At 51.7% G+C, this 25,016-nt stretch overlaps 1 protein-coding gene across 12 annotated transcripts in view; it reads left to right on the plus strand.

Annotated features, from left to right (window-relative positions):
* Positions 1-1,548: 1,548 nt before the first annotated feature.
* Positions 1,549-25,016, plus strand: part of SRRM3 (serine/arginine repetitive matrix 3) — an 82,376-nt gene continuing 58,908 nt past the window's right edge. For 7 of the 12 annotated variants that reach the window (XR_012091697.1, XR_012091699.1, XR_012091698.1 and 4 more), the window contains exon 1: positions 1,550-1,739. The gene's annotated coding sequence lies outside the window, so the exon portion shown is untranslated. Of the gene's footprint in view, positions 1,740-25,016 lie in introns of all 12 variants that reach the window. The other 5 variants (XR_012091703.1, XM_073012691.1, XM_073012692.1 and 2 more) reach the window with 5 other exon arrangements.

The following is a 25,016-nucleotide window of genomic DNA, read 5'->3' on the forward strand; positions in this document are numbered from 1 at the left end:
AAACCCTATCTCTATCAAAAATTTAAAGTTTTTTTTTTTTTTTTTGGAGACAAAATGTGGCCCTGTTGCTCAGGCTGGAGTGCCATGGAGCAATCTTGGCTCACTGCAACCTTTGCTTCTCAGGCTCAAGCCATCCTCCCACTTCAGTCTCCCAAGTAGCTGGGATCACAAGTGCCTGCACGCCACTACATCTGGCAAATTTTTGTATTTTTCATGGAGACAGAGTTTCCTCATGTTGGCCCGGCTGGTCTCGAACTCCTGAGCTCAGTGATTTCCCATTTCAGCCTCCTAAAGTGTTAGGATTACAGGTGTGAGCCACCGCATCCAGTCAAAATTTTTTTTTTTTTTTTTTTTTGAGACGGAGTCTCACTCTGTCCCCCAGGCTGGAGTGCAGTGGTGCGATCTCGGCTCACTGCAAGCTCTGCCTCCCGGGTTCACGCCATTCTCCTGCCTCAGCCTCCCGAGTAGCTGGGACTACAGGTGCCTGCCACCTCGCCCGGCTCGTTTTTTGTATTTTTTAGTAGAGACAGGGTTTCACCACGTTAGCCAGGATGGTCTCGATCTCCTGACCTCGTGATCCACCCCTCTCAGCCTCCCAAAGTGCTGGGATTACAGGCTTGAGCCACTGCGCCCGGCCCAGCCAAAATTTTAAAATTAAAAAAAAATTGTTTTTTTGGAAATCTCCTGTCTCCATTGTGATGTCTCCCACACTACCCCATCCTTTTTTTTTTTTTTTTTTTTTTTTTTTTAACTTTTGAGATGGTGTCAAAAATAACAGCCTCTGTCATTCAGGCTGGAGTGCAGTGGCATGACCATAGGTCACTGCAGCCTCAAATTCCTGGGCTCCAGAAATCCTCCCACCTCAACCTCCTTGGTGCCTTTTATTTTATTTTTGACCCTAAGGTTTGTCCTTGTCGCCCAGTCTGGAGTACAATGGTGCGATCTTGGTTCACTGCAACTTCCGCCTCCCAGGTTCAAGCGATTCTCCTGCCTCAACCTCCCAAGTAGCTGAGTAGTAGGGATTACAGGTGCCCGCCATCACGCCTGGCTAATTTTTGTAATTTTAGTAGAGACTGGGTTCCCCCATATTGACCAGGCTGGTCTCGAACTCCTGGCCTCAAGTGATCCTCCTGCCTCAGCCTCCCAAAGTGCTGGGATAGGCGTGAGCCACCTCGCCCAGCCCCTGGTGCCTTCTTTAACACTGGGTGGGAAGACAGTGTCCTGGCGAGGCCTCTGCACACCGAATGCGTTTCCCAGACCCAAACTAATAACCTCCCTTGACCCAGGCGCCTTCCAGGGCTGGCGTGCCCCCTCTCGCAAGTGGGGGAAACAGATGTCCCCGGAGGCCAGGGGTTGGGGCGGGGAGCGGGGAGGTGGGGGGCAACGGGGACGGCGGGTAGGAGGGCGGGAGGGAGGGGGAGCGGGAGGGGGGAGGGTCCGTCCCAGCCTCCCGGGCCGTTGCCTCCGCTGCTGGCGTTCCTCCGGGCCTGCGGAGGGCGCTGCGGGCACGGGGCCGGGCCGCTCTGGCCGGCGGGCGGGCAGGGAGGCGCCTCGGTGGCTGTGCGCTGTCCAGCATTTCAGCAAGCGGCGGCGGCTCCCGCGGGGAGGCGGAGGGTGCGGGGCCGCGGGGGCAGCGGAGCTGCCCTGCCCAACCCAGCCCAGGCGAGGCGGCAGCCCGGACCGGCGGGACCCGAGGGCCTGGCCCCAGCGCCCGGCAGATCGCGGCGGTCAGCGGGGAGGTGAGAGCGCCTGTGGGGCGGGGGCATCTCCCAGAGGGGCTGGGGCTGGGTGGAATCTCAGGCCTCCCCAGTACCCCGGTGGTCTGCAGGCTCCCCGGAGCAGAGGGGCAGTATGGGGGGACGGCGAGGGTGTCTGTCCGGGGGTGCCAGGCGCCCGGGGAGCAGAGATGAGGGACATTCATTTCACTGAGAGGGATGGAGACAGTGGGGACTCTTTGGGGTCACGGGCAGGACTCCCTTGGACATAAATGACCATGGCCTGGTCCATGAGGGTGCCAGAGAGGCCCCCCAACTGCAGTCCCACTGAGGAGAAGGACCTGCTCCCCAGGGAAGGGAGGACCGATGCAGGGACCCCATGGAGATGCTGGTCACTGGCCCGGGTGGAGGGAGCAGGACCCCACCTGGATGCTGGGCCTCTGTCCAGCAGGAGGTGCTGGCCCAGGGGACAGCCTGGCCCCTTTCCCGGCTGCCCAAATGCCCCTAGGGAGGCAGGAGCTGGCAAGGAGAACTGGGTCTCACAGGATGGCATTTACTCTTGCACTGGGAAGAGGATGGAGGACACAGAAGAGAAAATAGATACTAGGAATTTGCGAGGGGGTTCTCTGTGCACACACCCCTCCCCACAGATGCCCAGAGAGAGTTTCTAGAGCCCAGAGTTAGCCCTGCCCCAGAGTGAATTCCTGGTAAAGAGGAGAGCTGAGAAAAGACGCAACCTCTGCCTTGCCTCCGCCTCCCCCTCCCTTCCAGGGCTCCTGCCTGGACAGTGTTGAAGCCTCCTGCAGTTCCTACTCCTGACAGCAGATCCATTGTGGGGAGAGATTTAGTGGGAGGAAGGGAAGGTTGTACCAAGGTCTGACCTGGTACTTCAATGCCTGTGCCGTATCCCAGCCATAACTTCTTGCTTCCCTAAGACCTCACTCACCCTAGCATCAGGGGGCTTGGGCTGGTCTTTTGTCCCATGGCAAGAGAAATGGCAGGTGCTGGGCTTTGATGGAGAGATGTGCACAAGTTCCTCTGTCCAGGGGGCATCTTAAGGTCATGGCCTCGGTTTGTTCCAGCTTCTTCCTCAGCCAAAAATAGGACCCAGCTGGCTAGGAAATTGTTCCCACACAACACTAGCTTTCTGGTTCCTTAACTTTATGCCCCATCCCACTCTCCTGTGGGGTGGAGGAGGTATTCCTGAAGAGTGACTGAAGAGTCAACTGGGTTTTAAGAGGTAGGGGTATGTGGGTTGGGAGTCATGGACTCTGATGTCAGAAAGACATGGAATCAAATCTAGGTTATGTGACCTCAGGTAAGCCATTGACCTTTCTGAGTCTGTTTTCAAGCTGTAAAGCAGGTGTAGTGTTAACAAGGTCTACTTTGCTGTTGAAAGAAATAATCTGGATAAGGGGATGGGAGACGACTTCTATGGTATAAAATGCTAGGTGAGTGTTGGTAAATAGGAGACAAGTAAGAATTTCTTAAAGAAGAGCTGGATAAATGTGGAAGAGTGTTCCGTGTTATTTGAAGTACATTTTTCTGTTCCCGGAGGAGATGAACAGTGGTTGAGAGCCTCATACCAAGCTCCATGCTGGGCACAATGCAACGGTTGACTCAGCTAATCCTCGCGGAAGCTTCACAAGGAAGGCATCATTGTCCCTATTGCATAGCTGAGAAATGAGGCTTGAGTGACTTTCCCAAGGTCATGAAGCCACTTGTGCTGTCCTCCTGGAGGCGGGAGAGTTACTGATGACCTGTCCCATCCTGTTTATCAAGGCCCAGTTCAATGCCAGCATCTTGATTTATGATGCCAGCTTTACAGGTGGGGAGCCTGAGTGAGATGGGTGAGGGCGTACAGTGTAGTTAGGAGGTGATTCCCGCAAGGTCACTGGGATACTTGGAGGTAGAATGTGACTTGAACTGGCCAGCAGGGTGCCTCCACCACGTCACATCTACCAAAGAGGGGGTCTGGGTCTGACAGTCCCATCTGCTCACTTCTGCACCCTCTTTGCACCTCCTCTGCCTCCCAACCTCTTGCTGACCTCTGCAAGCCAGTGACTGCTCCTTCCTTTCTTAGTGGTTCACCCTCACCTCCTGAGATGGTCCATGGCCAGGAGCAGCTACTAGCGCCGCTGGGGTCAGCCTCCCTTCCTGACTTTTCTCCCTCCTCTGCCCACATTTTATTGTCTCCCAGGGACAAAATCATAGCTCTTTCTATCTCAGAAGCCTGCCAGGGGCACCGACGGGGAGGTTAGAGGAGCCCAGCCCCTCTTTCTTCACTCCTACACATACACTGAGCCTCTGCCCATGGTCCTGTAACTTCATATACATGATCTCATCTCATCCTCACATAACCTGGAGCCGAAGGTGCTGCTGTCTGCCTTTCACACAGGAGCAAAACAAGGCCTGAAGGTGTGATGGGACTTTCCCAAGGTCACAGAGCAAGGTCTTGGTGCAACCCACACCCACTGCCTCAGGACCCCAAGGAGACTTCCACAACACCACTCTGCCCCCAATTCTCTAGGCTCCCCAGGGCGAGAATCAACCCAGGCACTGTAGGCCAGTGAGTGTTGGAGAGGTGGGTGGCATGTGGTGAAGGCAACTGAAGGACTCTCGAATAGGAGTCCAAGGACCTTCTTTCTGGCCCTCTCTCTGATCCTGGCTCCTTGTATGACCTTGAATGTGTCCCTTCCCATCTCTTGGTTTCAGTGTCCCCAACACTAAAATGATGGGGTTTAACACCAGGTGCAGTGGCTCACACCTGTAATCCTAACACTTTGGGAGGCCAAGGCAGGAGGATCCCTTGAGGCCAGGAGTTCAAGACCAGACTGGGCAACATAGCAAGACCCCATCTCTACAAAAAATTATAAAAAGAAAGCTGCTCTCCTCTGAACATCACTTCTCCCAGCTCCTTTCTTCTCACTCAGCCTCCTGCCCCTCAGTGAGTCCCCGCTCCTAATCCCCTCTCCCCTCATGGAACCCTCCCCCATCTCTCATCACCCGTCTGCCCAACTCCTTCACTGAGCCAAGGTGTTGAACTGAGAAGGAACTTCGCCTCCATTTCTTGCAGTCCCTCCCACTCAGCCTGGACTCATTTCCACACTGACCCAGTCCCCCAGCAGGGCTTGCCTCTTCTCTCTTTTTTTGTTTGTTTGTTTGTTTGTTTGTTTTCTTTTGAGACAGAATCTTGCTCTGTCTCCCAGGCTGGAGTGCAGTGGCGCAATCTCAGCTCACTCAACCTCTGCCTCCTGGGTTCAAATGATTCTCCTGCCTCAGCCTCCCAAGTAGCTGGGACTACAGGTGTGTGCCACCACGCCCAGCTAATTTTTGTAGTTTTAGTAGAGATGGGGTTTTGCGACATTGGCCAAGCTGCTCTCAAACTCCTGACCTCAGATGATCCTCCCGCCTCAGCCTCCCAAAGTGTTAGGATTACAGGTGTGAGCCACTGCACCCAGCCATGCCTCCTGTCTTTACAACACCAGCTGCAAACTCTCCTATTTTCCCCACAATTCCATGAATAAGCCTCAATCACCTCACCTCTGTTGCTTCCCTAGTCCCATGCCTGTGGTCCTTGGGGGCCTTGTGGGCTCTGATGAACAACCCTGGGAGGTGTGTGGAAGACATCTTCGGTGTCCCTGCAGCTCACCTCAAATTCTCAGCCAGAAAGGACTCTAATCTTGGTTCAACCAAAGAGTCCTGGGAGCTGTAGGTGGCCACTGGGCCAGTCTAAGCCCTATTTCCTCCCCCACTTTTAATTAAGACCCAAGACTGTAGGTGACTTGGGACAGGTGAATTTGAAATCTCAGTTCCAATAAATCAAAGCTTGAAACACTGGAGGTGACTTCTACCTCTAATGATGGAACCGCAGGTTTCCTGACATATAGATTTATAGGGCAGAGAGATGTTTAAATCTTTGGACTGACAGGGCCTTCATGTGTGGGAGGTCATCTGGTCAAAACCCTTTTTTTTTTTTAAATTTTTTGAGAGAGGGGCTCAATCTGTTGCCCAGGCTGTAGTGCAGTGGCACAATCACAGCTCACTGCAGCCTCGACCTCCTGGGCTCTAGTGATCCCCCCTCCTCAGCCTCCCGAATAGCGAGGACTACAGGCACGTACAACCACACCCAGCAATTATTATTATTTCTTTTAGAGATGGGGTCTCACTATGTTGCTTTGGCTTCCAAAAGTGCTGGAATTAGAGGCATGAGCCACCACACCCATCCAAGAACAGCTTTTGAAGAATGGAGAAGAATCAGATGAGGGGAAGGGAAGGCGTTTGGGTGGGCAGAGTGAGGGGGAGTGGGTTCAGAGAGGCGAAAGGGATTGGAGAGAGAGACAGAGAGAGAAAGAAAGAAAGAGAGAGAGAAAGAGAGAAAGAGAGAGAGAGAGAGAGAGAAAGAAAGAGAGAGAGAGCAGGAGGAGCGGGATGCCCAGGAGAACAGAGGGGATCATGACAGGGAAGGGCTTGTTACCGACAATTACAGACCCTGCCTCGCCCAGCCTAGGCCTTCACTGTGGCTTAGCACCTGGTGATACCTCTGGCGTGCTGCCCCTCTGCCCTCTTCTGGGTCATGAGCGCAGGAAGGCGACATCTCCATCCCAGAGGCTCAGCCCTTTTGGCCCCATGCCATCTAGAAAAGGGCTTTCAGAGGGCCTGGGTGGGTGAGCCAGGTTCAGGCTGCCTCGCTGACTATTAGCCTAGAAGACAGGCCCCTGGGGCCATGTGTACATTGGTTCCAGAGCAGTCCTCACCCTCCAAGGACTCCTCCAGAGCCTAAAGCCTCTGGCCTGTCCTTCGGCAGCGCTGCTTCCTCGGCAGCCAGCCTGGCCTCAGCCTCCTGCCACCCCCGCCCTGGCCTCCTGCCCACTGCAGAGGCTGCTGTGCCAGCGGAAGCTGACGGACAGTGCCACGGCTCCCTTAACATCCTGCCAAGGCCTCTGAGGGCTGTGAGGAGGTCTGGCCAGTTACCTGGACCCCAGGGTCCAGGGGGCTTCCTTAGCTGAGCCCCCTCCTAGTCCAGCACTCCCTCCTCACCACCATTTCCCAGAACTTCCCAGGACAGAGACAGGTAAAAGCAAGTTGTACTGAATTGTTTTGATTCTAAGAATGGCATATCTTCAGCCTAGGCGACATAGCAAGACCTCGGCTCACTAAAAAAAAATAAAAATAACAAATTAGCCATGTGTTGTGGCCCATGCCTGTAGCCCCAGCTACTTGGGAGGCTGAGGTGGGAGGACTGCTTGAGTCTAGGAGTTCAAGGATATAGTGAACTATGATTGCACAGCTACATTCCAGCCTGGGCAACAGAGTGGGACTCCATCTCAAAAGAAGAAAACACACGAACAGACACACACACAAATACACACACACACACACACACACACACACAGAAAGAGAGAGAATGACATATCTTCATTGTACAAGTCTTGGGAAATACAGAAGCCAAGGAGAAAATAGAAATGATCAGTAGTCCCACCACCCAGAGACAACCACTTTGAATACGGTATGGTATTTCCTTGCAGGCTTTTTTCCATGTGTCCATAGGTACATAGAGTTAAATAACCAGGAACATGCTGCAGGGGGGAGTCTGTTGCTGTTTTTACTCTATCATGAGCATTCTCTGATGTCTTTAAAGACTCTTTAGGGCCAGGTTTGGTGGCTCACCCTTGTAATCCCAGCACTTTGGGAAGCCAAGGCAGGAGGATCACTTGAGCCCAGCAGTTTGAGACCAGCCTGGGAAACATAGTGAAACCCCATCTCTACCTAAATAAATAAATAAATAAATAAATAAATAAATAAATAAATAAAAATTGACCAGGCTTGATGATGCACACATGTAGTCCCAGCTACTCAGGAGGCTGAGGTAGGAGGATCGCTTGAGCCCAGGAGTTCAAGGCTGCAGTGAGCTGAGATCGCACCACTGCACTCCAGCCTGGGCGACAGAGCGGGACTCCGTCTCAATAAGTAAATAAATAAACATTCTTCCAAAACCATATTTTTAATAGCCTTATAAAGGCTGGGCATGGGTGGAGCTGAGAGCTGCAGAGAGAATCTCTCCCCTGCCCTGCCCCTGCCTTGCCCGTCTTGGGTGGGCACAGCTTTGGGATCTGCGCATGTGAATTTCCCCTGGTGAAAATAACTTTATGGCCTGGGATAGGTCAGACAGAAAGTAAGGCACGCCCCTCTGCCAGGGATTGAGGTGAGGATTTACCAGAACTGCTAGGGAAGGAGGACATGAGAGCATCATACATCTCTGGCAGGGTGGGCTCAGGGGGCGGCAAGGGCTTGGATCCAACAAGACCCCAGAAGAAAGCACCTAGAACTGGAATCAGGTGGCTCCCAATCTCCTGGACCCTGATTTCAGCTGGCCTCCAACCTCCACCCTTTTTCTCTTCTGTAAAATGGACATGATGATACTTGCCTCCAGGTGATACTAGAAGTGACTCAGGTCTTGGGTTTGAAAACACCCTAGGGCTAGGCATGGTGGCTCATGCCTATAATCCCAGAACTTTAGGAGGCCAAAGTGAGAGGATCACTTGAGCCCAGGAGTTGAAGACCAATCTGGGCAACATAATAAGAACCCATCTCTACAAAAAAAAAAAAAAAAAGGAAAAAGAAAAAAAGAAAGAAAAAGAAAAAATTAAGCCAGGCACAGTGGCTCACGCCTGTAATCCCAGCACTTTGGGAGGCCGAGATGGGCAGATCACTTGAGGCCAGGAGTTCGAGACCAGCCTGGCCACTATGGCGAAATCCCATCTCTACTAAAAATACAAAAATTAGCCAGGCCTGGTGGGCAGGCGCCTGTAATCCCAGCTACTTGGGAGGTTGAGGCACGAGAATCACTTGAACCTGGGAAGTGGAAATTGCAGTGAGCCAAGATCGCGCCACTGCACTCCATCCTGGGTGCACAGTAAGACCCTGTTGAAAGAAAGCAAGAAGGAAAGAAAGAAAAGAAAGGAAAGAAAGAAAGAGAGAAAAAGAGAAAGAAAGAGAGAAAGAGGAAAGAAAGAAAGAAAGAAAGAAAGAAAGAAAGAAAGAAAGAAAGAAAGAAAGAAAGAAAGAAAGAAGAAAGAAAGAAAGAAAGAAAGAAAGAAAGAAAGAAAGAAAGAAAGAAAGAAAGAAAGAAAGAAAGAAAGAAAGAAAGAAAGAAAGAAAGAAAGAAAGAAAGAAAGAGAAAGGAAGGAAGGGAGGAAGGAAGGAAGGAAGGAAGGAAGGAAGGAAGGAAGGAAGGAAGGAAGGAAGGAAGGAAGGAATAGCCGGGCATGGTGGTGTTCACCTGTAGACCCAGCTACTCAGGATGCTGAGGCAGGAGGATCACTTGAGCCCAGAAAGTCAAGGCTGCAACGAGCTATGACTGCACCACTACACTCCAGCCTGAGTGACAGAGCAAGATCCTGTCTCCAAAAAAGCACCTAGGAAGGGTAAAATCCAGTGCACTTCTGCTAGGTTGAGGTCACCCTTTGAGTGGGTGAGACTATACAATTGACATTTACTGAGAGCCTCCTGTTTTCTGGGCACAGCACGAGGCCTGAGGACACAGAGGTGAATCAGACTCTGCCTCTGATCTTGAGGAACTTCTGGACCGGTGGGAAGGAAGGCAGTCATGAAAACTGATGACCACTGAGGTTCTGCTAGAACTAAGTCATCTAAAGTGATATGGAGAGTCAGAGGAGGCTTCTGGGAGAGGGGACATTTCAGTTGGGCCTCAAAGAATGACAGGGGAAGTGCCAGACAGAGAGGGCAGAGGATTGGCACTGCAGACAGCATCATGGGCAATGGCACAGAGGTATGAAACCTCCTGGCTGGATTCAGCGGGTAGAGAGTTACCTAATGTGGCCATAGGACAGGACAGAGGGCGGGCTGATAATAGAAGGCAGCCCAGTGGGAGTGGTTGGCTTTGAAGAGTTGGAATTTTTTTGTTTGTTTGTGTTTGTTTTTATTTGTTTGTTTGTTTTTGAGACAGGGTCTCACCATCAGCCAGGCTGGAGTGCAATGGCGAGATCATAGCTCACTGCAGCCTCCAGCTCCTGGGCTCAAGATATTCTCTTGCCTCAGCCTTCTAAGTGGCTGGGATGACATGCATGTGCCACCACACCCAACTAATTTTTTAATGTTTTTGTAGAGACGAGGTCTCCCTATGTTGCCCAGGCTGGTCTCAAATGCCTAGCCTCAAGCGATCCTCCCAAAGTGCTGGGATTACAGGCATGAGCCGCTGCACCCAGTCAAGACCTGGAAATGTATTCAGAAAGGAATGACAACCATAAGCTCTGGAGCAATGCCATAAAATGCTCAGTTTTGCACTTCAGGAAGCCCCCTCTGGCTGCAATGGGGTAGGAGGCAGAGAGGGAGAGAAAGAGACCAAGAGCAAAGAGGTCAGGGACGTGTCTGTCTGCCTATTTATCAGGAGGTGACGGTACCGCTGAAATGGGGTATAGGATACCAGAGACGTGCCTCTGGGAGCTGGGCAACCTGCCCCCTACACCCATCTCCAGCTGATGGCACAGCCCTTGCTATCAGACAGAGTGCCCCAGGTCAGAGGGGTGGGCTTTAAGACTGGCAGAACCTCCAAGCCACATCTTCTCCCATCAAGGCCCCAGAGGGGGCTTCTGGGGAGGCAGGAAAGCTGGCACATTCAGGGGGTCCTTCCTGGGGAAGCCCTGTCTTCCCTCTCTGTCAAGCCCTATCTGACACATATGTCTTGGTCCTCGCGACCCATCCATCATTCTCCTCAGAACACCTCTCTCTTCCCCGCCTCTCAAATGCTCTCTTCTTCTCTCTCCTGCTCTTCAGACATCAGAAAGCAGAGATGGTCATTCATTCACTCATTCATTCATCACACAGCAGCAGCTCCTCCCCACTTAAAAGCTGCATGAACACATTGTCATCTCCAAGCCCTGTGCTAGGCACTAGGTAAAGGGAGGAGGAGCAGGAGCTGGGCAAGCGGCTTGCACCTGTGGTCCCAGATACTTGGGAGGCTGGGACACGAGGATCGCTCGAATCCGGGGGTTTGAGGCGGCAGTGCACTATGATCACGCCTGTAAATAGCCCCTGCACTCCAGCCTGGGCAACATAGTGAGATCCCATCTCTAAAAAAAAAATGGGAGGAGCAGGACAGTCCTTGAGCCCCAGAAGCCCTGGAGATTTTTTTTTTTTTTTTTTTTGAGATGGAGTCTCGCTCTGTCACCCAGGCTGGAGTGCAGTGGCTCAATCTCAACTCACTGCAACCTCCACCTCCCAGGTTCAAGCGATTCTCCTGCCTCAGCCTCCCGAGTAGCTGGGACTACAGGCTCCTGCCACTATGCCCGGCTAATTTTTTTTCTTTTTTGTATTTTTAGTAGAGATGGGGTTTCAACATATTGGGCAGGCTGGTCTCGAACTCCCGACCTTGTAATCTGCCCACCTCAGCCTCCCAAAGTGCTGGGATTACAGGCATGAGCCACCGTGCCCAGCCAAGAATGTTTTTTAGATGGACTAGGGGTTATGTAGCAGCATTCCAAGGGCTACCGGGACACCAGTGTGGGGAAGGACTGCCTGACCTGGTTGACTTTGGCTAACTTTTGAGCTGGCCTCACAGATGGAGCTCATAGAATAAATGCAGGTTTGCCAGGCGGAGGCACAAGGAGACAGGGTGTTTTTGGCAGGAGCAGAGAGGAGGAGGTAAGAGCACCAGGCGCTTGGGGAACAGCGTGGCTGGAGTGCCAAGGTCTGGGCGGAGGAGCCAAAGCCCGGGCTGGAGACAGGGGCCTCACTGTAAGGGGTAGTGCCAGGTGAGGCAGCCTAGCCTTTTTTCCGTGGACGGCAGATAATGCCAGGAATGTTCCCAGTAGGTAAGTGCACGACCAGAGCTGTTCCAGGAAGGTCACCCTGAAAAGCAGGTGTGATTTGTACAGATGGAGACAACAGGGGGCCTGCGGTGTGTTTTCAGGACATGGGTCATATGGCCTGGGACCTTTCCTCTCCTCTCCGTGGCTCAGCCCAACCTGGACACCCAGAACAACTGCAGCCATGGTCCCTAGGTGCAGAGGTACCTGCCCCAGTCTTTCTAGAATTGTCCATGAAAAGCAGATTCCCAGGACCCACCCAAAACAACTGATTCCAAATCTGAGTGTGGGGCCTAGGAGTCTGAATTGTATTATTATTATTATTGCTATTACTATTACTATTATTATTATTAGAGACTGGGTCTCACTCTCTTGTCCAGGCTGGAGTGCAGTGGCGCAATCATGGCTCACTGCAGCTTCCAACTCCTAGGCTCAAGCAACGCTCCTGCCTTAGCTTCCTGAGTAGCTGGCACTACAGGCACATGTCACCATGCCCAGATAATTTTTTAAAGTTTTTTTTGTAGAGACAGAGTTTCTACAAAACACGGTCTATTGCCCAGGCTGGTCTTGAACTCCTGACCTCAAGTGATCCTCCCACCTCGACCTCCCAAAGTGCTGGGATTACAAGTGTGAGCCACTGCACCCAGCTGAGGTCTGCATTTTTTTTTTTTTTGAGACAGGGTCTCACTCTGTTACTCAGGTTGGAGTGCAGTGGCACAATCACGGCTCACTGGAGTCTTGACCTCCCCCAGCTCGGATGATCTTCCCAAGTAGCTGAGACCACAGGTGCATGCCACCACTCCTGGCTAATTTTGCTGATTTTGTATTTTTTTTAAAGACAGGGTTTTGCTATGTTGCCCAGGCTGATCTTGAACTCCTGGCCTCAAGTGATCCTCCCACCTCGGCCTCCCAAAGTGCTGGGATTACAGGCATGAGTCACTGCACCCAGCAAGGTCTGCTCTTCCTTCCTTCCTTCCTTCCTTCCTTCCTTCCTTCCTTCCTTCCTTCCTTCCTTCCTTCCTTCCTTTCCTTCTTTCTTTTTTTGATGGAGTCTTGCTCTGTTGCCCAGGCTGGAGTGCAGTGGTGCGATCTTGGCTCACTGCAACCTCCGCCTTCCAGGTTCAAGCGATTCTCTTGCCTTAGCCTCCCAAGTAACTGGGATTACAGACGTGCACCACCACGTCCAGCTAATTTTTGTCTTTTTAGTAGAGACGGGGTTTCACCATATTGGCCAGGTTGGTCTCAAACTCCTGGCTTCAAGTGATCCTCCCACCTTGGCCTCCCAAAGTGCAGGGATTACAGGCATGAGCCACTGCGCCCAGCCAAGGTCTGCATTTTTTAAAGCTCCAACGTGACCGTACAAACTAGAGTTGAGAACCAGTGCCTTATCACTTTGCACATGTGGTTCCCTTCACCTGGAATGCCCTTCCTCCCTCTTCCTCTACCTCCCTGAGCTTCAGGCTCTGCTCAGACATCTTCTGCGTGATGCCCTGTTCCAATCTGGGTGCCCTCAAGGGCCCGGTGCTGCTTCTTCCCTGGTTCACTTTACACCCCCCCCCTTTTTTTTTTCTCACTGTCGCCTAGGTTGGAGTGCAATGGCGAGATCTCAGCTCACTACAACCTCCACCTCCCAGGTTCAAGCGATTCTCCTGCCTCTGCCTCCCTAGTAGGTGGGATTACAGGGGACCACCACCACACCCAGCTAATTTTTTGTATTTTTAGTAGAGACAGGGTTTCACTATGTTGGCCAGGCTGGTCTCGAACTCCTGACCTCAGGCAATCCGCCTGCCTTGGCCTCCCACAGTGCTGGGATTACAGGCCTGAGCCACTGTGCCCGGCTTTATACCCCATTCAGACTGGTGGTTTACCTTTCCAACTCATTTGGTATTTTCTGTGTGCATGTATTAACTTATTTAGTCCTCACGACATCCAATGAAGTAGGTAGGTCCTAGTTGGGGAAATGGAGGCACAGAGAGGTAAATACCATCACTCAGCTAAGAAGTGGTGGCTGGGCGCAGTGGCTCAAACCTGTAATCCCAGCACTTTGGGAGGCCGAGACGGGCGGATCACGAGGTCAGGAGATCAAGACCATCCTGGCTAACACGGTGAAACCCCGTCTCTACTAAAAAATACACAAAAACTAGCCAGGCGAGGTGGCAGGCGCCTGTAGTCCCAGCTACTTGGGAGGCTGAGGCAGGAGAATGGCGTAAACCCGGGAGGCGGAGCTTGCAGTGAGCCAAGATTGTGCCACTGCACTCCAGCCTGGGTGACACAGCGAGACTCCATCTCAAAAAAAAAAAAAAAAAAGGAGAAGCGGTTGACGCGCAAAGGTGCGCCAAGGTACTGTGAGGCCCCACAGTGGCTGTTCTTTAAGGGCAGGGACCTCGTGGGATTCATCGCTGCAGGTTGTCAGTGCAAGCAGGGGGCCTGGCATCTAGGAAGTACTCAGTTTCCTCATCTGTAGGATGGGTTGAAGGATGGGAATTTTCTCTCAGGGCTTCTCTGTAGTTTGGGGACAAAAAAGGGGTTATGAGCTCTAAGGTGCTTGGTGTGGATGGGAAGGGGCGGCAGAGGCTCCTCTCTGGGTTTTTGGTTGTTTTCGTTGTTGTTGTTGTTGTTTTTCAACAGGGTTTTGCTCTGTCACCCAGGCTGCAATGCAGTGGCACAATCATAGCTCACTGCAGCCTCGAACTCCCAGGCTTAAGCGATCCTCCTGCCTCAGCCTCCCAAGTAGCTGAGACTACAGGTGCACGTCACCATGCCTTTCTAATTTTTTTTTTCCTTAATTTTTAGCAGAGATAGGGTCTTACCACGTAGCCAGGCTGGTCTTGAACTCCTGGACTAAGTGATCCTTCTGCGTCAGCCTCCCAAAGTGTTGGGATTGCAGACATAAGCCACTGTGCCCAGCCCTCTCTGGGATTTTAGGGTGGAACAGATTCCCAGACAGGAGGCCTTTTCCCTCCTCCACCATGCTGTGGTTCACCCTGTCCCACAGAAATCAGCCCCTTTGAGCCTGGCCTGGGGCTGGGTACTCTGATGGAGATTCTCGGATGATAGCAGAGCAGAGTGGAGACTTGGAGAGGCCACTGCTGCACCGGGAGCTCCCACACCCACTCTGACCTGAAGGGACTCACCTGTTCCCAGAGCAAGGAGGACCTCCCTTCAGCACCCCTGCCATTTCTACCTCCCACCCACCATCCCTCAGGAGCTGTGGGTTATTGTCAACGATGTTGTAAATTAGCTGCTTAATTAACTATTTAGGCTAATCAGATTAATTGACATTAATTGGTTACCATTTGTCAAGGACCTTGAAAAGCCGTTCTTCTCCGAGTTGAAGTGTGTGACTGGTGCCGGGCAGGGGAGTCGGGGAGGAGCTGTCACCATGCTAACAGCTGGGAGTGTGCAGGTGGCAGGCAGTGGCAGTTCCAAGGCCACCAGGACCGCTGCTCAGGGACTGTGCACCTCCTGGCACCTCTCAGGGAGCCCCAACTTCTGAGTTCTGGCCCCTCACACCTTGGGAAACAAGTTGTTTAAGGAAAGGTTTGACAGGGACCGGGGGGAAGACTGAGAAACTTTCCTTTTCGTAAAAAAAAATAATAATAAAAATAGAGATGGGGTCTTGCTATGTTGCCCAGGCTGGTCTTGAACTCTTGATCTCAAGTGATCCTCTTGCCTTAGCCTCTCAAAGTGCCGGGATGACAGACATGAGCCACTGTGCCCGGCCGGGAGACGTTCCTTCCTCCATCCCCAAGGCCTGTAAAGACCTCAGAGGGAGAGAGACCTCAAAATTCGAAATAAGCCTTGAAATAAGTAGGTCACCACAGAACAACTGCTAGGATGACGTGTATATATTCACTCAAAAAAAAAAAAAAAAAAAAAAAGAAAAGAAACAGGAAAGATGAGCAGTATAGGGTAGATAAAATATGCAGAATATTAAACTGTGATGAAATGATCAGATTTGCATTATTTAGTCAATTACAGCCCCCAAAACCCACAGTACATTTTTATGCCTGTTTTAAAACACAACTAACAGTTTTAAATTATAGCACTTAAAACAACAAGAAAAAAAAAACTACTATGAAATGCATCCTACGTTTTGGGAAGAGAGAGAAAAAAAAAAAAAAGCCAACCCACTGAAACATGGGAATGTGCATTTGTCTTTAGAGACATAATCTGAAGATTGAATGGCTCCCATATTTAGTCCAATACTGGGCTGGGAGTTAGGAGCCCGCAGTCTTTTTTTTATTTTTTTCTCTGTCGCCCAGGCTGGAGTGCAGCGGTGCGATCTGGACTCACTGAAGGCTCCGCCTCCTGGGTTCACGCCATTCTCCTGCCTCATCCTGCCGAGTAGCTGGGACTACAGGCGCCTGCCACCACGCCCACCTAATTTTTTGTATTTTTAGTACAGAAGGGGTTTCACCGTGTTAGCCAGGATGGTCTCCATCTCCTGACCTCGTGATCTGCCCACCTCAGCCTCCTGAGTAGCTGGGACTACAGGCATGCACCACCACACTGGCTAATTTTTTTTGGGTATTTTTTGTAGAGTCAGGGTCTTGCTATGTTGCCCAGGCTGGTCATTTGTTTGTTTGTTTGAGACAGAGTTTTGTTCTTGTCGCCAGGCTGGAGTGCAGTGGCATGATCTCAGCTCACTGCAACCTCCGCCTCCCAGGTTCAAGTGATTCTCCTGCTTCAGCTCCTGAGTAACTGGAACAACAGGCCTGTGCCACCATACCTGGTTAATTTTTTGTATTTTTAGTAGAGACAGGGTTTCACCATGTTGGCCAGGCTGGTCTTGAACTCCTGACCTCAGATGATCCCCCAGCATTGACCTCCCAAAGTGCTGGGATTACAGGCATGAGCCACCGAGCCTGGACAGGGAGTCTGCAGTCTTATCTTGACTTTTCCACTGAGTCCTTGAGGGTGCCTTCCCTTCTCTGAGCCTTGATTTCTTCAATGGCGAGTCCCCGGCCTGTCTTCCTGAGAGAGTGCTTACATGGAGCAGAGGAGGGGTGAATTTCCAGTACACTGGAGGCGCATACAAATGTGAGGGGAGAGAAGAGGTTCATTTTGGTGGGAGGGTCAAGCTCTCAGTATGGACAGGGAAATTGCTTTCTGGGGAGGAGGAGTTCCCGGGTTGGTGACAGAGGTTTCTAGCTTGGGAAGGGATGACATGGAGAGTGAATGTGGGGTCTCTCCCTCTCTCCCCTTTTACTGTCCAATTCTGCAGCCCCTGGGGGGAGGAAGGACCAGGAGAGACGGGAGGCTGTTGCCTAGCAACAAGAGGCGCATCTGGATCGATGGGAAAGTCAGTGATGCTCCAGCCCCCAGCCCAGCTCTCTCTTTGATCTCAGTCGGCCCAGCAGAAACCTGAGGGGATGCCCCCCAGGCAGCCAGCTTGATTGGAGCTGAGTCAATAGAGGGAATTTTCCATAATGAGATTGTATGGGCAGTGGAGGCAGCTGCCCCTGGCTTCTCCTATCACCCTCCCCAACGGGTGGAAGGGGCGGGACTGTCTGTCCAGCACACACCCTTCCTGCTGACAGCTCTGGCCTGGGTAGGGGTAGGGTGGGGGTGCACATTACCATCCAGTTTTGATTCTTGTCAGTCTTGCACTGCCAGGGACTCAGAGCCCAGCCCCACCTGTTAGGTTTTGAAGGGAAGGCGGGGGTTATGGAAAGACACACACACAAAAATAAGGCGACTCAAAAGCAAATGCAGGGATTTTTTTGTTTGTTTGTTCTGTTTTGTTTTGTTTTGTTTTTTGAGACGAAGTTTTGCTCTTGTCACCCAGGCTGGAGTGCAATGGTGCAATCTCTGCCCACTGCAACCTCCTTCCCCCAAGTTCAATCGATTCTCTTGCCTCAACTTCCCAAGTAGCTGGGATCATAGGTGTGTGCCACCATACCCGGCTAATTTTTGTATTTTTAGTAGAGACCAGGTTTTCCCACGTTGGCCAGGCTGTTCTCAAACTGCTGACCTCAGGTGATCCACCCGCCTCGGCCTCCCGAAGTGCTGGGATTACAGGCGTGAGCCACCGCATCCGGGCGCAAATGCAGGTGTTACATTCAGCATAAAACCTACAGAAGTGGGGGGCCAGCCTAATGTCAGAGACCACCGCTGCTTACAGGCTGGCACAATTTATAGGTAGGGGTGGAAGGGGTCTGGGCAATATGGCTTGCCCAGCAGGATATTAATAAGATGTCCCAGTGATGAGGAAGTTCTGGCCCTTGTTCCGGCAGAATGTGGTACTCTGCATTTTCTCCCAGCAGAATATCGTAAGAGGTAGGCTGTTTCTTCAGTCAGGCCTTTGTCCACCCTGTGGTCAGGTGGTTAGGTAGGATGTGTCTCACAGCCTGAACCTCCGTAAAATGTTTCGCTTTAACTAAGGTCTGCAAAATAGCAGGGAGCTTACAAAAGGGTACAGTTTAGACTAACACCACCCGAGCCCCGCCAGTATCCAGGCCCCTGACACTTGGTCCAGATGAGGGAAACTGAAGCCAGGAAAGGAAAGGGGATCTGGTTATACAACTTCTAGCCCATCGTGCCTTCCTCTGCCTAGCTCCCAGGTGTGAGCCTGGAGCCAGAGTTGGGATCTGATCCTGGGGGAAGGAGAAGGAGGTGATGAAAACTGGGGAAAGCACACAGGCTTATCCAATTTCACTGCAGGGTCAGTCCTCAGGGCCAGCTTGGGAGGGTCCTCAGAGAGCACGGGCTTCTGTCACATGCTTTCTCCATAGAGAGATGCTGAGGGTGGTACTCTCTCCCTATCGCCACCATGGCCTTCTGATTTGCACCCTCCCGAGACACAGAAACCGCCATCTGCCATCAGTGGCAGCTCAGTCATAAGACTGTTCTTTCTTAGGCTAAGCTGAAACTGTTTCTGTAGAACATTCCCCCACCCTCCACCCCACCCCCAATCTCCATTCTTGCTCAGCAGCCCCAGGGAAGCTGTCTGCTCCTGGTGGCAAGGCTTCAGCCTCCCACAAGGCTACTGAGGGCCCTGATAAACAGCAGAAGAACTGAGTAAGCAGGGATTCTTTTGTTCCTGCAGAATGCAGGGGAGAAGAGACCTAACTACTACTTGCTTATTTCATATCAGTTCTGGCCTCTACAGATTGGTCTACTAGGTTGAACTGGTCTGGTTTCTTTCTTTCTTCTTTTCTTTTCTTTTCTTTTCTTCTTTTCTTTTCTTTCTTTCTTTCTTTCTTTCTTTCTTTCTTTCTTTCTTTCTTTCTTTCTTTCTTTCCTTTCTTTCTTTCTTTCTTTCTTTCCTTTCTTCCCTTCCTTTCTTCCTTCCTTCCTTCCTTCCTTCCTTCCTTCCTTCCTTCTTTCTTTCTTTCCTTCCTTCCTTCTTTCTTTTTTTTTTTTTTTTGGCAAGGTCTCACTCTGTTGCCCAGGCTGGAGTGCAGTGGCGAAATCTCGGCTCACTGCAACCTCTGCTTCCCGGGTTCAAGCGATTCTCCTGCCTCAGCCTCCCAAGTAGCTGGGACTATAGGCATGCACTATCACACCTGGTTAATTGTTTTTGTTTTTTTTTTTTTTTTTTTGAGACACAGTCTCACTCTTATTACCCAGGCTGGAGTGTAGCGGCGTGATCTTGGCTCACTGCAACCTCCGCCTCCCGGGTTCAAGCAGTTCTCCTGCCTCAGCCTCCCCAGTAACTGGAATTACAGGCACCCGCCACCATACCTGGCTAATTTTTGTATTTTTAGTAGAGATGGCCATATTGGCCAGGCTGGCCTTGAACTCCTGGCCTCAAGTGATCCGCCTGCTTCAGCCTTCCAAAGTGCTGGGATTATAGGCGTGAGCCACCACGCCCGACCTGTATTGCTTTCAGTAGCCAGTGTTGCTTGTTCTGATACCTTCCAGCTGTCTGTCATGCTGGGGTGCAGTGTCCTCACTGTCCTCTGTTGATCAGTCGGTCTGAGCTCCTGGCTTGGCTGGGTCTGTCCCATTTACAAGGCTCTGTATGACCTGTCCTGGGCTACATCAGTCTGCACTGATCTTACCTGAGCATTGTTACCTGTTCTCACCTGGGCTGCATTACTTGTACTGTGGACTCCTCTGGAGGCAGCAGACAGCGGAGGCCTCCTTGTCCCTCCTTGACCCTTGTCAGTGATGCTCCATCTCCCAGCCGGCTTTCTCTTTGATCTCAGCCAGCCCAGCAGACACCTGAGGGGATGCAGTGGGCAGCCTGCTTCATTGCCACCCAAATCTGTGCTCCAGGAACCCAAATCAGAGCCAGCAAAGACAGGAGCCTCGACCAGGCAAGTCCTTCCTATCTATTCAAAGACGGGGCTGGGGCCAGGTGCAGTGACTCACACCTGTCATCCCAGCACTCTGGGAGGCCAAGGCGGGTGGATCACTTGAGGTTAGGAGTTTGAGACCAGCCTGACCAACATAGTGAAACCCCGTCTCTACTAAAGATACAAAAAATTAGCCGGGCCTAGTGGCACACGCTTGTAATCCCAGCTACTTGGGCAGCTAAGGCATGAGAATGGCTGGAACCTGGAACCCAGGAGGTGGAGGTTGCAGTGAGCTGAGATCACACCACTGCACTCAGCTTGGGCAACACATCAAGACACTGTCTCAAAAACAAACAAACAAACAAAGACAAGGCTGGACTCCAGGATTTACAAAGTAGATGACCCAAAGTACATGAGGCCCATGTAAATGTCAGCATGCACATAGTCTAGGCATAGTGAGAGCAGTGACCAAGGACCTCTCCCTCTGTAGTTCCCAGAGATGATGGTGGTAAAACAATAAGTAGTGAGTGCCTATTGGTGTAAACACAGGTGGGGTCTCAACAAACAGTTCCAGGTGGCTGCTCTGTGCCAAGCCCTGTGCTGGGCACTAGGGGTACAGATGTAGATCGGCCCAGTCTCTGCCCTTGGACAGCCCTCAGTCACCCAGGGAGCAACAGTCATGCTAGATTGTGAGTAGTAGCCAGAGGGTGACAGCAGAGGCACGTCCCCCAGGAAGTCCTTCCAGGCAGTCAGGGAAAGCTTCACGGAGGAGGTGATGCTTGAGCAGTTTTGCAGGATGGGTAGATGAGGAAGAACCTTCCAGGCATGAGGAACAGCATGGGTCAGTGCGTTCTTGGGTGGAGCAGAATGTGGTGTGGAGCTGGACTAGCATAGGGCTGGACACATTGCCAGCTAAGCCACCAGGACTTTCTCCTGTGGTCTGCAGATTTGTCATCTCTGCCTCGCCGTCCCCAACACCCCATCTTGGCCCTGGGAACTTTGCCAGCCTAGCCACCTCCGTTCCCCAGCACAGACTGAGATGGCAGGGAAAGGGTCAGCCTGAGCCCAGCTCAGGCATGGCTTGACCCAGCCCTAGACTGAAAAGGGGAGGGCAGAAGAGGGACCACAAGAGCTATGGCCAAAATGCAGAGCTGTAGTGCCTGCACCCTTGCAAGCCCGGTTGCCTGCCCCTCCAGGAACCAGCCCTCCCCCTCCCAGCCAGCCCCAGCGTGGGGGCTCTGGCCAAGATTTTCCTCCAGCTCCAGCAGGGGCGGCAAGAAGCTCCAGCTGCTGAATTATTGAAAGCAATGCTTTCAGCAGTTCCCCTCCCCTCACCGCGTCTTCTGGAGGGTTGGGTAACGAACAGAACAGCCGTGCCAGCACCAGCGCCTCTCCAGAGAGACTTCAAGGAGTCATGGAGGAAGTTCACTGGGCTCTGCCGGCTGCCTGAGCCACTTCCTCCCAGGCCTCTCTCTGCAGTGTCTTCTTACTATCTTTTTTTATTTTTATTTTTCCAGACAAGGTCTTGCTTTGTTGCCCAGGCTGGAGTGCAGTGGTGCAATCTCGGTTCACCGCAAACTCCGCCTCCTGGGTTTAAGCAATTTTCCTGCCTCAGCGTCCCAAGTAGCTGGGATCACAGGTGCCCACCACCACACCCGGTTAATTTTTGTATTTTTGGTAAAGGGGTTTCACCATGTTGGCCAGGCTGGTCTCAAACTCCTGACCTCAGGTGATCCACCCACCTCAGCCTCCCAAATTGCTGGGATTACAGGTGTGAGCCACCGGACCTGGCCCCTTCTTACCCATCTCGACTGGTCTCTACTGGTCTACGTGGGTTTGTATCTGTGAAAAACGCCATGATTGGGCTATGGGTGTTTGTAATGATTTAAAATGGTAATTACAGACCTGATCTGTTCTGATTTATATGGATCTATATTTCCTCCCGGTCTAACTCATGCCTGTAATGGTTTAGACTGACTGGCATAGTTCATGGCTGATAACAGCTAATGCTTAATGCATAGAGCTTATCACCTCCCCAGGCACTGTATACATGTTATTCCTTTACTCCTTACCCTGAGGTGGGGGTACTTATGTATTAATCCCATTATACAGATAAGGCAGAGGTTACATCACTTAAGCACACCTAGTAAGTGATTTGAACGCATCTGCGACTGGCTGACGGGCACAGGTCTGTCTTGGCTCATGTGGACTGGGTTATCCTTTAGGGGCCTGTGGGCATCAGGCTGCAAGAGAGAGGTGAACGCAGTGGCTCACACCTGCAATCCCAGAGCTTTGGGAGGCCAAGACAGGAGGGTTGCTTGAGCTGCCAGGAGTTAGAGACAAACTTGGGCAACCGAGTGAGATCTTGTCTCTACAAAATTTTTAAAAATTAGCTGGACATGGTTGTATGTGCCTGCGTGTAGTAGTGGCCAGCTACTTGGGAGGCTGAGTTGGGAGGATCACTTGAGCCCAGGAGGTAGAATCTGCAGTGAGCCATAATTGCACCACTGCACTCCAGTCTGGGTGATAGAAGGAGACCTCGTCTCAAAAAAAAGAAAAAACAAACAAACAAACAAAGAAAACAAAAGAAACTGCCAGAGAGATTTTTCCAAAATGCAAATCTGACCTCCCCAGCTCAATACCCTGCACTGGCTCCCTATTGCCTGCAGGGTATGGTCCTAGGTCCTCAGCCTGAGTCTGAAGGCCCTGGGGACATGGCCCTCCTTCCCCTCCTGGCTCAGTGGGCTCAGCAAGACAAGCCCATGCTATTTTTTTTTTAAATTTTTTTAATTTTTTGAGATGGAGTCTCCCTCTGTCGCTCAGGCTGGAATGCAGTGGCGTGATCTCGGCTCACTGCAACCTCTGCCTCCTGGGTTCAAGCGATTCTCATGCCTCAGCCTCCCGAGTAGCTGGGATTACAGGCACCCGCCATCAAGCCTGGCTAATTTTTGTATTTTTAGTGGAGACAGGGTTTCACCATGTTGGCCAGGCTGGTCTCGAACTCCTGACCTCAAATGATCCTCCTGGCTCAGTCTCCCAAAATGCTGGGATTATAGGAGTGAGCCACAGCGCCCAGCTTCAAGTCCATGCTTTTCCCTCTTTCCTCTCCATGCCTTCTTCCCGCTCACCCCCACACCCTGACCAGGACATCCTTCTCCTTCTCCTTTGTCCTGCCAACTCCTACTTATGCTTCAAGATCTCTCCTCTGGGGAGACCTCCTAGTTATGCTCCTTTTCTGACACAACCCAGCTCCGTTAGATGTCTCTGTCATGCCTCCATCATCCCCAGCCTGATAAGCACCAGTGCTTCTCCTTCTGCATTTCTCTCTTGTCCTCTGGTGAACCCCAGAGTAGCCACTCACAAGTAGCTGTGACCTGAATGAATGACCCAACCCTGGAGTTGATGGGGTGTCTCTTGGTCCTCTGGTCCTTACTCCCCCAGCCCCACACTCTTGGGCAGTGAGCACAGGGGAAGCTTTCAATATAAAGTGTTCAAGGCTGGAGGCCTGCAGAAGGGTCCTTACACAGAGAAGGGAAGGGTCAGTAGGAGAGTGCTCCAGGGAATATGTCCCTGTCATGACTTCACCTGGCTTCAATGCCAGGATTTGGAGTGGGGACACACCTAGATTCCTTGGACATGATGCAGATGGCTTTTCTTTTCCAGCTTGATAAAGTATCTTGACAAACGATTGTTGAGCACACTTATTTTTAACAAAACCCAGAATGAGTTTCACAACTTAAGGACCTGGTTTCATGCGTATTTGTCAGTTCTGTCTCGTTTCTGACAGTTACAAAGAATCTTTTTCCTCAGGAGGCACATCCCTGCCCGCCTGCTGCCCCCACACTGGGCTTTTTCTCTGGAAGGTCTCATCCTGTGTTTGCAGCCACCACCTTCACAGGAATGCAGCTTCCTGGATCAGAAATTCCATTCCACTGTAGCCCTCTTAGTCAAGGGTCCCTGGATCTTAACATGCCCTTGGCTTTTGCCTTCCCTTCCTGCCTTTCCCTTCCCTCCCCTTCCTTCCCCTCCCCTCCCCTCCCCCCACTTGCCCCCCTTCTTTCCCTTCCCTTCCCTTTTTTTTGACAGAGCCTCCCCTCCCCTCCCCCCACTTCCCCCTCCCCCTGTCCCTTCTCTTCCCTGTTTTTTTTTTTTTTTTTTTTCTTTTTCTTTTTCTTTTTTTGAGACAGAGTCTTGCTCTGTCCCCCAGGCCGGAGTGCAGTGACACGATCATGGCTCACTGCAAGCTCCAGCTCCCGGGTTCAAGCAATTCTCCAGCCACAGCCTCCGGAGGAGCTGGGAGTACAGGTGCACACTGCCAGGCCTGGCTAATTTTTTGTATTTTAGTAGAGATGGGGTTTCACCGTGTTGACCCGGCTGATCTCGAATTCCTGAGCTCAGGCAATCTGCCCACCTCGGCCTCCCAAAATGCTAGGATCACAGGCGTGAGCCACCGCGCCCGGCCGAAGACACATCTTTCAAAGGCACATTTCTAACATCATTCTCCTCATGAAACCTCCCCTGACCATGCTAGGCAAAGGTGGAGCCTCCCTGGTCTCTGTTTGGCTCCCACAAGACTGGGTGGGTGGGTGGGTGAGAGAATGGCATCAGGATCTGTCTTCATAACAAGCCTGTTACTGCAAGAAAGAATGAGTGAATGATCCCACCAAGCTACAAGCTACAAGACTAGGGAATATTGTCTCCATTGAGGCCTTTTTTGTTTGTTTGTTTTTGAGACGGAGTCTTGCGCTGTCGCCCAGGCTGGAGTGCAGTGGCCGGATCTCAGCTCACTGCAAGCTCCACCTCCCGGGTTTACGCCATTCTCCTGCCTCAGCCTCCCGAGTAGCTGGGACTACAGGCGCCCGCCACCTCGTCCGGCTAGTTTTTTGTATTTTTTTGTAGAGACGGGGTTTCACCGTGTTAGCCAGGATGGTCTCAATCTCCTGACCTCGTGATCCACCCGTCTCGGCCTCCCAAAGTGCTGGGATTACAGGCTTGAGCCACCGCGCCCGGCCTCCATTGAGGTCTTGCTCCTCTCAAGAGGGCGCTAGCTGTGAGGGTCTGCCCGCAGACCCTGACCCAAATGATGGATGAATAAAACGTGCACTGATACACAGATATTCTGTTTTGCCAGTCCTGCTGAGTGACCGCCTACACACCAAGAGAGGTTTGTCACTGCGGCCGCCCGGATCAGCTAGGGAGACTCACATTTATTCATTAAGATTAGTTAA

This window comes from Chlorocebus sabaeus, chromosome 28 (assembly GCF_047675955.1).
Source record: "Chlorocebus sabaeus isolate Y175 chromosome 28, mChlSab1.0.hap1, whole genome shotgun sequence".
NCBI lineage: Eukaryota > Metazoa > Chordata > Mammalia > Primates > Cercopithecidae > Chlorocebus > Chlorocebus sabaeus.